Raw genomic sequence first — 15,774 nt, forward strand, 5'->3', positions numbered from 1 at the left:
TTTCGGCGCGGCGCGAGCAGTGTAAATATTAGATCATCCAGCGTGGAGAGCACTCTGAAACGAAGCGACGCAACGGTCGAGCCATCCCCGTCCTCGATGGACATTCAACAATTGCCATCCGACGACTTCGATTCTCGATCCGAACGTCCGCGCTTTGCCTTCAATTACCATGATTAGGAGCGCATCGTCGTTATTCCCTGACGGCTACGTGTTCACTGAATCCTGGCGATCATACCCCCGAGACCAACGTGATATTGGATCGTCGATTGTCGATGAATGTCACTGTGAAGTGAATCGACGGTGTTAAAGTCATGATGCGACTTCGCGATTTTATACATAAAATATAGTGTATTAAAAAATATAACAGCAAAATTTACACACATGAATATCGTGAAAAAGGAAAATATCTTGAAAACGAGATGGTCAGTCGATTCAGGGTTCTGCGCACATAGTCTTTGGTACACATTAATTTTGTAATAATTTTCAATACTTTTGGCCTTATCATAAAATCATTCCTCAAACCTAAATCAATCGTGCGAATGTCGTACTTCGATCGAGGCTTATTTTGTGGCCAATCGATGACATCGCCGAGTGTTATGGAGAGTATTAATATACTCCTACTATTAAAATGATATACTATACTATTGAAACTCAGCGGTTGTAGCAGTTAACTTTCCGAAAATTGGGCCCTTTTTCTCTTCGTCTACATATATCGGAAAGTATCGCTACAGACTATGACTAAATTAACGCGTTGATGGAGCTTCGAGTTATCGGTTATTTTCAAGCGAGCACGTAATTTAGCGTGCTCTAAATATCGCCCAACTGAGATTTTGCACGGTCGGGAGATCGTAGTGCGATCGTCTGTGGTATGTTCTAAAAATTTCAACATTGAATTACGGAGGCTGTTCTAAAGAATCTCGAAAAGGACAGTAATCACGTAATTCATTAATCACCTGAGATAGAGTAATTTTAGAGAATTGAAATTAAGAGAGAGTTGAAAGAAGATTGAGAGTTGAAATTAAGTATGACTGTGACTATACAAACTATAACATCAAATCAATATAGCAATTAAAGACTGCCCATTTTACTTGTGAATATATAAAATATGTACACATTGTTATTGGGGTACTCGATATCCGCTCTATTAATATTTATTTCAATCAGTTAAATCAAGTGATTTATGCATTGGAAGGATAAAATATAAAAATTCTGCTGACCGACTTAAAAATGCAAAACTAACTGTCAAAAATAACGAGTCCGATTGCGCGATTGGAAAATTCATGAATCATACAATCAATGCCTCTTTTATTTATCAAATGATTTGTAATCGGAAAATGTTCCGTCTTTCACAATTTTGAATAGTTAAATCATTCCGTATTTCGAACAATGGAAGCGTGCAAATAAACCGAAATAAATTCAACGAACACAACGCGGAATAAAATTTTCCGCGATTACACTGGCGCGTAATTAGTGTTTGCTGATCGACGGAAAGTAAAATAATGTTTCATATATTACATTCAGGCAGTTTTATTTCTACATATATACATTGCGTAATTTAATATCAAGCCGACATTAATTTCAAATATTCCCGGCAAACCAGGACCGCGCGAAACGAGCAATATTCCATACGAATTACCATCTAGCCATCGGAATTTATTCGATAATTTTTTTAAATTGTTCGCTTTTATTCGTATCAAACTTTCCCTGGAGACTGAGCTCGTCTAATCTTTTCCACTTGCGCATTTTTTTAGAGAAATGTACGTTTTTATTTCTTGGAATAATACCTGCTTTTATTCCAATAGGTTTCAGTGTATGTAATTGCCTTCTATCGATCAAAAGTATATTTTTTAAAGCATTTTAACAAAAATTATTATAAATGGAGTACAACGTACTATCTATATCTATTCTCGAAATCATATATCATGCTTTCCAAATAAGAAGGCAACTAGTATTTTTGTTGGAAGCTATTGTAGTTCAATGGACAACTGGCAACCTTCCTTTTTCTATACATTCGGTGAAACTGGTTGAAAGGGTCACGATCGGCATTCCTGATCATTTGATCTCCGAATCTGCGGAATAGGATACACATCCGGTTGACCTGTCGCTGTTCCATGAATCACGATCATTTCCTAAACCTACCATACCCGTTCTCCATTCTTCTCGCAAACGATATTCAAGACGACGTGAATTAACATCATTGCGATATTTCGTATGAGAGTTACCCGGTCTAGATTCGAAACTGAATTGAAAACAACACGAACGAGTGGCTTACGAAGCGCAAGGGACCGCGGCTGTTCGTGGGAAACGACGCGAAGTAATTAAAAGTCGATAGAACCCAGTGCCCCGCTCTGTACACTTTCTTCTTTCGCTTCTCCCATTCACCTGGCTTTGTTTCTAGTCGTGCACTCGTAAACGCTTAGGCCACTTTTCTAAAGTAGCTTCTTTGAATTTTTTGACTCGTGATTTTTCACCGATATAAATGAAACTGCGTCCTACTAATTAGTCGTGATGTAAAAAGATACATAAAGTGCATTCGTATGAAGTATGAAAAACAACAGCATAATTTGATTCTCTTTTTATTGCTCTGCTATTAACAGAAGATACACAATCGTCACCGTGTTATTATTTGCCCGCATAAAATACACTGTTCCACTAACGATATGCTGGTGCTAGTGGGCGTAAGGGTGCTGTTATAAAAAGCGTTCTTCTGCCATAGCAAAATCGATGCTGCCTGGTTTTATAATTCAGTAGTGACTTGCTGTGCCGGAAAAAGCAAAGGGAAACCCGTTGATTCCGGTTATTTTCATTATTAGAAGGCGGGCCCCGGATTTTAGGGTTGCTACGTGATCTGTGGCGGGGTTACGTTTGGGGCGCGGAGAATCCGGCTGTCACGCCCGTCACGCGTATTAATGGACGCAAAACCGAGGGTGCGGGTGCTTGGATTTCCGAAATTACTAGAATCAATTCTTAACGTGGGTTCAGTTATTTTTTTATAATTTATATTGTCTGTCTACTAATGCTACTATTAATTAATTTTCTGTCCTGGCGTTGGAAAATTGTGAGATCAAACTATAGTCTATCTATATTTCTCTTACTCTTCTTTTCGTAATAGAGAGAAAAATCTTTTCTTCATTTCTTAGATGATCGCTTCATGAGGACATTATACTTTCTAAAGAAACGTTTCTTGCCATGTTGTAAACATTAAAACCTTTTTTCTCTAATTATATTCATTAGTGTCAAAGGCATTAGATTAGTCATCGTAGTATGCAGATATCGTAGATTTCGATTGACGTCACGTCGTGCATAAGAACTAATATATGTCAGCGAATATGATTACGGTCCCATGGGAATGTGTTAATTTCGTTCGTTCTGACTGACAGCGAAGGGTCGAAATCGCAGGAGGGACACCATACCAAAACAGTAGTTCCGCCTCGTATATCGACTCGAATCGAATTTATTACACAAACAGAATAACTTGCAGCAAAATATGAAATATAAATTGAAAATATTTGCAACTTTTAATTACTGCGTTTTTAAATTATCTTAATTTCTGCAAAATAACCTGTAAAACAAAAGAGATGTTCTAAACGTATTTCGTTCTTGTTTTAATTATTTTCAATGGATTCTTATGGTGTCTTATTTCCTACATTTATATAAGTATTTGCCGGTTGTTCGCCGTAACGCTCTTTAGGGAAGGAAGACTGAAGGGGCGGCGAAGTGTCGCACGCTGGGGCTTTTCCCTCGACACGCTTGAATAGCTGAAACTCGTTCAGAAAACTTCTGTTTTCGTATCATAATACAGAGAAACGAAGCCCGCCTTGCAAAATCGAACAACCTGTAACTATTCAACACGTCGCATCTCCTATGTAGTAATGTCACCCACGAGAAATACGGAAAGGAAAACGTTGCCAATAACGTATGGACACGCGAAGAAAGCAGAATTTTATCGGGTGTCTGCATGAAGAAGCTAGTTTGTCTGTGGATGATTACCAAAACCAGAAGTATTGCATGTTTCTCTGACTCGTCATTTTTCACTCATCATTTAAGTGTGTTATAATTTGTAATATATGTACACGAAATTATCTGGTGAGCGTATCATTGTTCTGCTCGCGCACAGTATCGATTGCATCGTGTAAAACGTCCAAGGTCCTGCATGTGACTGTATACGTCAAAGCAAAGAGGGTCGTAGCGTGTAATCGATATTTATTCCCGACGTGTTTAATAACGTCTAATTACTTTACTGGCGCGTGTCAACGTCGTCGGTCGATACGCCGTAGACGCGTGGAAAAGCATCCTTCTTGATCATGCTACGAAATCGAATCATTGCACGCTCGTGACGACAAAATTTCCTTCTTTTTCCGTTTTTCTCCTGTTAAATAAACGTCCCAGTCTCATCATTTAATTCCTTCGATTCACGTTTCTTTATAAAATATACACGGTTGTTTATAAGACCAAAAACATTATTTTTATCTGAAATATGAAAAATGCTCGTGATTCCATACATCACGAAGCTCTGGAAATTGAAAGATGGTCTTTAATATTGACAACCTGAGAAAAAAGGTTCGACAGTCATTGATCATTGACAAATTACTATAATTTATGAGGGAACATGTTGTCAATATCTGCTTGGATGGATGCGTGGGTACCTTTTAGTCGTTTGGAAGGCAATTTATTCAGGAAACGAATTCGGTCACTTGGCCCGAGAAATTTATTTCCTTCTTGAAACAGCTTGGATTGAAACAATCGAACTGGCGAGATTACTTCGTGATAATGGACCGATCTCGAGCGCGGTTTCTGATATCTACGACCTTTCTATTGTTCGCGTGAGTTCCCTGCATGAGTATTCTAGCAAGAGAATGAGAAATTCTTCGTTACTCAGAAATGAGTCACAACAGAAAGACAGAGGATGCATTACGCGTAGCAAGAGTCGAAAGCTAATTTTATTAACATAAATTTAATAATTTATATCGCAATGCAGAATAAAAAATTGCGATTCTGTACTAAGTCATCGGATTTATCAGTCGGATAATACGTCTCACGATAAATAATGCCGAGCAAAGGGATTCTAGGGGTTGCATTTCGTAACGTGCGATCAGATAATACGCTTCAGTAAGGTTCCCCATGTGTTTTCGCCCAAGGGAGTGAATTTAGTCTGAAAGTGCTTCGGAATTGACTCGTTAGAAGCGGTTGGTTGCCACGCTTACTTGGTTTTCGAACGAGCATCCACTTCATATAGATAAAGAGCTACTCGATCACTTCTGCATTACGTTAGTTTCACGAAATCGATACTTCTTCCGCCAATTGAATGCTCTCTGATGTTTCACTCGGCGGATTTCGTGAAAAGGGCTCCATGCTGGGAAGGGACTACTTTTTGGATCGTTTGGTCCGATTGGTTAATGTATAATTTGTTTTATGTTATACGAGAGTTTGATGTTTTCGAGAGGGCCTGAGTTTTTCCTTGCATTTTTATTTAACTTACACAGGGACAAAATGTAAAAATCTCATATAAATATTCATCAATTAAGTGATATTATCTATTCCTCTGGTACGAGTACAGGCAATCAGGGTAACCGAGCTTAGATACGGTGTATGTATACTGACATGAGCTACAGCGATTTGGAAATTCTGGCTAGCTTAAACGTTCAACTAATCGTAGATTGTAGATTGTCCATGCGCAATTGGCTCGTGAAGAACATAACTCGACTATTAATGCGGCCAAGTTGCGATGCGAAGCATCGATTTGCTCGTTCTCTACTAGAGCTCCTCTTTAACGCCACGCTGCACCATGCTGCATCCAAGTGAATTGGTCCGCGCGCAAATTACATACTGAATAATCTCGTCTCGGGTTCGATTTCTTCCAGTGAAATCGCGGAAGCCACTCTGGGATGAAACGCGCGGGCGCGCGCGCTCATGAAAGGGATGAAGAGGCTACGGCGAAACGATGAATACCATTTCTACTTTACGAAACTCAATAGCGCGGTGCTCGTTGAAGCGAGTAAAAGCGAGTCAAAATTCCGCCGGTCTCGCCTTTCTTCTCTTCGTAATATAAGTAGTTTAAATTGGCCAACTTTCCAATATCGATTCCCATTATGCAACGATCAGAACGCCCATAGCTGCTGCTTTTTATTAATCCGTTCCCGCACCAGATACGATTTATTTTGCATTACGTTCAGCTCTGAATTCGCTGGCTCTCTCGTTTTATTTTCCCAGGCGAGAGTTCCGGCTTTCCGACGTAGGTTCGTTATTTACCATCGTATAAATAGAAAAAAATTACTCATACGATTTTATTTTTGCATGCGTTCGGATACCGAAACGCGTTACGTGAGATTGCCGCGATGTTTGTAAGCGCACGTGGCACGTTGATCCGAATAATTCCCTATGGACCCGTCGGATTGCACTTTTGCGATCCTGCTGCCATCTGCCTTCCGCAAGGATCAGTTTTATTCGTAAGGCTAGTGAAATTCCTGCTGGTGGTAAGGATCAATACTGATACCACAGGGCATAGATTCCTGCTGTATCCGATGGTGTAGCGCTTTTCTACTGCTGGTCGATTCACGGGATTCCCTTTTCAATTTCACGAATTTTTTAAATTTACTAATCTTTTATATGGTTCCATGTGAATATTATTATATATTATATTTCAATATCTTTGGTATGAAACGATTTATTTCCATTATGGAGTCTATTATGGATTGTAGGTAAATTTTTAACGAATCTTACCGAAGAACGGTACGTTATTGATCTCTTCTACCGACTAGTGCTTTTTCTGTCTCCGCTGTTGGTAGCATGGTCAATATTCAAATGAACACTGATAGCTAGAACTGTTAATTTCGAATGTGAATCACTCTTATCACGTCCGTTCTCATTCACAGTGATTTTTCAAAGTGATTCGTGAGTCTTGAGATCCGTGACTTTGAACGCCATCTCTACAAATGGAGCAGATTCGAATTTTACTAGTCTTGGGCTAGATGGTGGGGTAGTTTCGCAGGTAGTTTAAATCAATACTTCAACACGGACCACAGAATTTTTCCGAAGTTCGAATCGAGCGAACGTAATCAGTAGATATTATGTAACGTTACGATTTTAAACAGTATTATTAATATTACAGTTTGAATTAAATAACAAGATGAGAAAAGACTAAATACTGCTGATATATTTTATCTGATTTTAAATAAAGTAAGTTACCATTTAATTAAGATTTAAATTCTGGAAGTGCAAACTCTCAACTTCCGTCGGAACAGTTTTAAACGAAATCTCTATCTCATTGTTTGAGATCACGAGGATTAAAGCTTAACAAGCATTCGTTAACTACTAACGAACGCAATGAAAATTACTACATATGCCATCCTAACTTAAAAAAAGAAGAAAAATAGAATCGTGACACGATGTCAAAAGAAATTTCATGTTATTTAATATGACATATTAAACATCGCGTTATCGACGTTAATCGATATTTGATGCTAACTGTTTTATATTTAACGCGGCTTTGCTCCAGTCAGGGATCGAAGGCGTAAATCAATTAAAACGTTAAAATCGGTCTGAACAACAATGATGTCGCTAAAGATTAATAATCTGCAATTAAAAGCCGTCGGCTGTAATGCTTCGCAACTTCGTGTGACACAATTCACTCTTTCCTGTTCATTCGCACCTATAGCTTAAATATTAATAATGAAAACGCTGTAGATACTATGCTGAATATCCCAGTTGGTCTCTAATTAGTCTGCGGTCCCCAAAGAGGGATTTCGAACAACGCTTTAGCTCGTTTGACCGCTTTAAATATGTAATGCAGTCGGTGAAAACGAATTTTCCGTGTTACGATGCGGGCACCATTTTTCCCCGTTTGTTAAAAGTGCGTCCCACTTTTTCTTTTTTCCTCCTCCTCAGAGTTCAATACTTTTCATTTAACATTCTTTCCTTGCTTTTTACCGTATAGTTTTACGTAGTTTATCAGTAATCAGTGCTTTCACACTCATACTTCATACTTACGTTATTGTATGCTCTTTACTTCATGATACCAATTTGCTAAACTTTGTTCCCGTGAAGCATTGTTCGCAAATTCTTTTGACGTTCAGGCCACGGATGAAATGTTTGAAGGTAGATTTTACAAGGGCGAACGCAGGAGTTTGTTTCATAGAGATTTAGTTAAGTCGACAAGAGGATTGCTCCGGTCCCAGTAATTTGATTTGAGGCGTATTATTATATTAGGAGAGCCAGATACTTGGCTGTTAACAAAGGAAGAATAGTTATTTTTGCGGAGCCGAGATTTTCTCGTTATTCGGTACTGCAAAAGCAAAGCTCGGTTGAATAATTTTTTACGACGAGGAGCTTATATGAAATTCAGCGATGGTGCGTTCTGAATAATGAGAAACACTGCAGATATCGATCCGGAAAAGTCTGCAAATCCGGTTTATTCGGGGCGGGTACACGAGATTCGTCCGTATTTCACAGATTCTCGCTCTTTAAATTTTTCTTCTCTTACAAGAACGTAATAAAATTTTGGGAACCTTCACGTGTGAGTTCTCTGTCTCCGTCGACGCAACATCATAGAGATCTTTTTCGCGAAGTAAAAGCCCGAGGAAGAAGTATAAATTCTACAACGGTACGCATCAAATATAAAATGCGCGCGTTTTAACCGGCGGACCACTTAATTTCAGCGTTGGTTGTTTCCCCTGTTTTTGTAATTTTGCTCGTAGCGGACTTGGGTTAAATAGTTCGCGAGGGACATGGGTTCCTTTGCGCCCCTGTTATTCGGTGCTCCAATTCACTACTACGATACCAGTTTGTCCTTTTCTACTGGCCTTTTCCTTTACCTTCTACAGTCCCCTCGTTCTATTCTTCTTCCTTTTTCACTTTCTTTCACCTAGCTGCCTAGCTAACGACACTAATGAGCGACGACCAACCCGGAAAGTAGCGACTCGTATTTAACGCGCATGCCGGCGTATTTCATAATAATTCTATGCAAATGCAATATTAATATTCATAATACAAAATTTCATAATTCAATGCAAACAATTACTCGGTCAGTGAAGGGAGATGCGGGATCTGTGCGGAGTAGATCGTCACATCGTTTACTTAGCTTCCCCTTAAGGAGATAGGTTCCGATATCGGCGCGGTAAGGCAGAATGTCAATGTTACTCGCAAATTAGCCAAAAATACGGGCCATTGTTATCCTGAAAAATGTCAAAATTTTCGGACACGTGTTAGAAAAGTCACGTGACTACTCCAGCCTCTTGAGTAGCGGTTTTCTTTGTATGGAAAGTTACCCATTTATTTCTGAAACTTTATTAGCTTTAATCATGAACACTCTACGTGCTTCACATATTTCATACGGGAGTTTCATTTCATATGGAGATTGGAGATTGAAAAGATTGTTTCAATCTCGTTTCTGTACCTTGCTTCCTCTGCTGCAGTGAATGCTTTCCATAAGAGAATATTATTTCGTGTTTACAGAAATAAGAAAAAATCGCGACATTCAAACTGCGAATATTAATTTTTAATACATTCCAGCGTTGCGCAAGAGAGAGTGGCGCATTCAATTTGTTCGAAAATTCCTGGCTTAATCCGCGACTGAATGGAGGAACAAAAAAATAAACCGTTGAATTAAACAGGCGGGACGGGCATGGTAGAGTAACAAGAAGAGAATGAGAAAATTTTCTAAACGCGAATGGAAATTTTAATTAAGAATCGCTCGCTCGCGGAACTTTGCGAAGTATATTGTGCATATTTCATATCATTCCGAGTATCAGAAAATAAGAGACAAAATTATTTCTTACGTGAAATATTATTTTATTTTTCATTATTGATTTTAGGAAAACGATGTTTGATGATGTAACAGTGCCCATCCTTAGTCAAGTGTGTGTAGTATGATAGAGTCACTTCGAGATTTCTGAATTACGTCACTATACATATAAAGTATACCTAGGAGATTGAATGGTATCTACTCTGAATAATTGATTTATTCAGCAGAAACTGGTATAGGTGGGTTTCTATTGGAAATATTTGAAGCATACTTGATGACGACTGAAACGTATCAGACAAAGTCGTCTGACGTTACTTTTTTCCAATACGTTGATGGACTTAAGTGATAATTAGTTGGGGAATACTTTTTTCTAAATGCACAATACATTATTTGATTTTACAAATTCATCACACACACAACAGAAATGCAAGAAGCAGAATGTTATGTAGCATAAAATTATACTATAACATTTTTCCTGGTATATAGCAGAATATATGTTACTGCAATTATTTCATCGAACATTTTGCGTTTTATTATTCATAATAGCGTGAAACTTCCGGGACATAATTTTATGCACGTACTGCTAATCATGTAGTATCAGTTCGTTTCGAGACACAGTCTTTTGTATCGTTGCATGAATTTTCAAATGTTTTACGGATCGATCGAGAGCTCTGGGTCAAGCGCACTTGACACGATGTGTGCGAGCTCTTTGTAAATAGATCCTTTACATGGAGCTGGCCGTGGGCGTAGGGTAGGAAAAGTGTGCGTTCGCCGCCCGAGTAGCAGGATTACGTGTACGCGAGGCCCTATCTGAAATGTGCAATTGCACAACTTGGAAATGAGTTCTGTCCGGCACGCATGCCGTACATCTCTGCACGCTGCCGCACCGCATGTTTATAACCGTGTTCCACTCTCCGGCGTCGTTTCTTTGAAATGAAACCGACTACCGGGATTGTCTCCATTTGAATCGTAAAAAAATGGAACACTTCTCGCGTCCGTGTTCCTATTGCATGCAATGCAAAACGTATTTCAACTCGGATCGAACAAATCAAAATATGAAAAAATTAATCCTTTCTATGTAAAAGTTATCTAATTTCGATTCTTATTAGTATCAATAGCTACATACGAAGAAGTAATATATACTTGAATTCGCAAAATGCGAATAATAGTCTTTGAACCTCGGTTAGAGTAAAGCGATATCAATACATCAGCACGGATGAAAATGACCACGCAAACACTAATGACACGGCTGGTTCCAATTTCCGCGCACGCGTTTGCTCGAATAACAGCGTGAGCAAATATTGAGAAAGGTCGGATAAAATTGTTTCCATCCGGAAAAAGGTTGGCCGGGCATTGCGACTCGTCGAAATAATCCGACTCTATCGATCAAAGTTCCTGTCAGGGGCAATATACCAGGGCGACCTGGACCGGCTGCGTGCGAATCGCTACGCCGGGTTTTGACAATGCTGTTAGCAACCTATGTACGTTCTCTTGACATTTTCGAATGCGCGCTACAAACCTAAATGCAAGTTAGGGATGCACACATTGTCCCCTGATAACGTATTGTTTAATGTATCAACTTTGACCTGACTATCCGGCGTTCATCGACACGACAATTAAATGCCGTGGTATGTGTCTGCGCTTTTGCCTACGATGCGACAGATTCGATTGGCAATGCATTAAAAACCCAGCAAAAAGCTATTCTATTATTTATCATTAGACTAAACATTTTTTAAATTTCGGCGGCTCATGTTCATGTAATACTATTTCGGAGAAATATTTTATACAAAGGTGCTTAAAAAATCATTCCATGTGATTTTTCTAAAGTCTAAACCGAAGTATGTGAATACCTGCACGTGAGAGCAGAGTGAAAGAGTCAACTTTATTTTCATAGAAATGGAAATACTTTTATTTTCGAAGGTGCCGTCGGTGGCCAACTTCTGATAGGTATCCACTGACCAGTTCCTCTGATATTTGCATTTCCTATGCATGTATGCATGTATATATACAACGTCTCGTATTGAAGATGGAATTTTTGCGTTTCAAACCCCTTCAGAATAGTGTTCTTTATTCACGATGCCGCGTAATTGGAGCAAGGGAACCGACGCGTGTATATATGTATATGTAGAGAGAGAGAGAGAGAGAGAGAGAGTGAACCGTGGCTACGAGGAATAAGAACAGAAAAAATATCATTCGACAGGGGTAAACAAAGAGCGGACGATAAGAGTGGAGAGCCGAAGGTCGGTTGGAGAAGAAAGAACTGTTTTTACAACGAAACGGAGAGAAAAGCCCATTGAAAAAAAGAACGGAAAAGGAAGATAGTATGGAAGTAAGATGGAAAACGTGTGGTATTCGATCCGCTTCGGATGTCGATAGCAGATGCACGCTAACTGGAAGTATCGATCCAGTTTAAATATCCTCAACAGTCACGGTGTCCTCTTCAATAATTCATTTGGAAAACGTCGCCGTATCGGCCATTTATAATGAGGCTGATGAAACTATGCCCGCCTTCCGAATTCGTGCCAACTCTTGGCTGGTTCGCGAAATTTCTATTTAATATCTTTTGGGTGAAAATCAGTCGCGTGCGATGAACGACGCAGCTGGTTTCGTTCATTTTTTATTTTCTGCTTTAGGATAGTGCTGTTTTCTAACTGCTGATTTTAGGCAAAGGATTAATACAAATAAATCTTTTATTTTTTAAACAATTCCTTTTTATTTGATAGAGAGGCCTGAGGAATACATTTGTACTAAACGAATTGCTTTAAAGGAACGAAAATAACGGAAGTAATTGCCAGGACGTTATATGCATTGTTAGAAATTAGGTAAAATAAAATGACTAAAGTTAGTAAATTGTGTCATAATATCTAAATGAGATATGGGTTCTTATTAAAAAGGAATCAACTAATATTAAACATATAAATACAAATTTCTTAGTATGTAATCAATGAAAATTGATAAAAGTTCGTGCAGTCATTGGCGTGAAATCTTCGATATCTCGTGAAACACTGTAAAAGTTAACGACAAGTTGCAGACCTGATTCAAAATGGTCATAGGCGGAAACGAACAAAGCAATTGGATCGAGTTTAATCGCGGAACGGGCAAAATGGAATTAAAAGTAATTAAGACTTGGAATCCAGGCTTGAAAACTGCTGCAGAAATAAATTTCTACTTCTGATTCTCCAGCTATCGTTCTCGTGGCCCACTTGAGATTTCTCTGTCCCTCCTTTTTTTCCCGTGACAGTAGCTAGCGAAGGAAGTCGTCGAACGACCCATTGTTTTCGTCCACTTGACGACAGAACGTCGAGGAATCGAAGGACCTTCGTATATTGAAAAGCGTGCCTCGTTCACGGCTGAGAAAATAAGGCAGGATCGGTGGTCGTTCCACCATAGTGAACTCTCTGGAAATAACAGGACACTCGAACTAGATTGATACAATTTCTTTAAATTCCGAAACTTCTAATAATCCAGCATTAGCGATATAACTCTCAGGGGGTTACTCATTATGGGTTCTTTCATTCTGAAATAAATGTTTATTACCAAATGCAGAGTAAATTGCGCAGATATTAAACATTGCTTGAGCTTAATATATTTATGATGTATGTACTATATGCCCTAACGTTCGAACATTAGTTTCGATCATCAATCGCACCGTTGCAATAGTGATCGACAATAATTGAAAAAAAAAAGGGGATGGGGCGAACATTAAAAGCAGCGTGATTGAACGTCCGTTTTAATACCGTAATAAAAAGTACCGTCAGAGCGTCTCGCCTAGAGCTAGGAATGATTGCTTGAAATTGGACTGGATAAACTCTGCCCACTAGATTTTTAGTAGAACAATTTGAGTGTACAATAAAACGAAACATGTACAGACTTTAAAAAACTGGAAAATGATACAACATATTTGTATACATTTTGATATACAGTGACCATAAGTTAGAATACTGATTTATTATTTTGGATTCCATTTTTCTATTTTCATTCGGAATAAAATTCCTTGTGAGTTCGCCATATTTTAGTGACCGTGTTTGTGAGTTTGTTAGAATGTTACATAATTTTATCGTTACGGTTCGCTGGAACGTATAACTTGTGTTTGAGAGTAAAGTTTATAGCTCCGCAGGACGTGAATGTACTTGGAATTGGTGGATATTATTTCAGAAACTATCTTTGAAACTTTTTGCATAAGGTGAAACATTTTATGGATGTAACGTCGTGAAACTTTCCTTACCAACAGTCACTCGATCGGGATGTTGAATCTTTTGGTTGATCTTTACGTTGATTCAGTAAAAGCTTAATAACAGTTTAAAAGCTGCGGTTATATTTTCTATGCTTTAAACGAAGCCAGTAGATCCAACTTATCTTGTCGCATATTTTTTGTTGGAATTTCTACGCGATTATACGACTAGAAAATGGTGATTGTAATTGTAAATGAGAAAATAAGGAATTAGTTGCTGGATTCCAACTCCAACCAGTCGATCTTTTATCCTGATTATTTCCCCAATGGAAATCAACCGGCAGTCCACCTTCATTCTTCGCTGCCAATCATTAGGATAAATTGAAGCTAGAGAGCCTTACGGTTGCCGGGTCTCTTTTATGTTCGCACAATTTCACATTTCCAATATTATTTTCCGTGACTCTCGTAAGCTCCTTCATGCTTCTTTTTCAATTATCCGTTTGGTATCAGTCGACTTGTATTATTTCGCAATTCGAAATTACGTTCGTCAAGCGCTCGTTGTTATGCATCACATATGTTCTTGTTGCATGCAGTTGGTTACAAAAAATTCACTTACGTATATATACCTGTCCTCAATTACTGAAAGCACGAAAAAATAAGAATTATTGTAATTCTTCAGTAGATAGAGCAAACACGTAGATTGTACTGTACTCTCTATCATTATTTTGTCAATTTCATGCAATAACGATCTCATCCTCGGTTCATCGGAAACAAAACCAGAGGAACGAAACCGGCAACTGCTAATTGCTATCATGCAAATTGCCGCTCCGTTCGCGCATCCGTCGCATTTCCTCAGAAAAGTTCCCATTGGTAGTTCGCGCAACTCTAACGAATATTACGAGCGTAATTGTAACTCACGGACGCACGACTAATCCGGCGAGAAGTAGTATTTTTTTCGTTTTTCTTCCGTCCACGGTGGATTCGATACACGCCAGATATGCCTATGTATATATCCACATACATAGGTAACCACACTTTTACTCTTTCTCCTTTTTCCCCGCAGAATTTTCCTCTCGCTCTGTGCTCCGTTGTTCTCTCGGGAACAGTGCAGTCCTACGGGCGTTAATTACGTCCCCGACGCTCGCGCTCGATTCTCGTGCGTGCGGATGTATGAAATTTCATACAGAATCACGATTAAAGCGACGTTACACGGGGAAATTTCGTTGGAAATGGGTTCTGCGAATTTTTCGGCAGATGAGGAGCGGTGGCTTTAATTAAAGTGCGCCCGATTTTTACGTGGCTCCCATCAGATACTTTAACATCGAAGCTTTCCTGCAGAGTTTCCATATTCAAATATTTTTAGCTGATTATGGTTACTTACTACCTCGTACGAAATATTTTTAATGCAACGTGTTTAATCCTTTGTCTCGGAGTTATTACGGCTTGTTTGTAATTATGATTACAGTTTTTAGAACATGATTATATTTCAAAGAATGATCCTGACAACTGTTCCTTAATTTCTCATATTATCATTATTTAGTGTTTAGTTTGACCTATCCGACCCATAGTTATCAAATATGTAGGAATATTTATGGGCTCCACTTGAATCTCATTACCTATCATGCATTTAATCATTGATTTACTACTACCGTACCTTATTAACGCAAGTCCGCATCAAAATCTATTCACCTAAAATTTGTAGACCTCTTTTAAGTATTTAAGGGACTTTCAGGTAGGCTAGAGCGCGTAACGCTCTTACGGAACATTAGTCTCTTAGCAACGGGCACATGGACAGTGCCGAAAAGTTGCATTATTAAGTTCGCAACGGTCCCCGGTAGTCTGCTTTGTCCCTTCGTGTTCATGG

At 38.8% G+C, this 15,774-nt stretch overlaps 1 protein-coding gene across 1 annotated transcript in view; it reads left to right on the top strand.

Moving 5' to 3' along the window:
* The window catches only part of rg (A kinase anchor protein rugose), a 269,667-nt gene that overhangs the window by 54,108 nt on the left and 199,785 nt on the right, over window positions 1-15,774 (top strand). The window lies entirely within an intron of this gene.

This window comes from Ceratina calcarata, unplaced genomic scaffold (genome assembly GCF_001652005.2).
Source record: "Ceratina calcarata isolate Rehan_Ccalc_2016 unplaced genomic scaffold, ASM165200v1 scaffold297.2, whole genome shotgun sequence".
Taxonomy (NCBI): domain Eukaryota; kingdom Metazoa; phylum Arthropoda; class Insecta; order Hymenoptera; family Apidae; genus Ceratina; species Ceratina calcarata.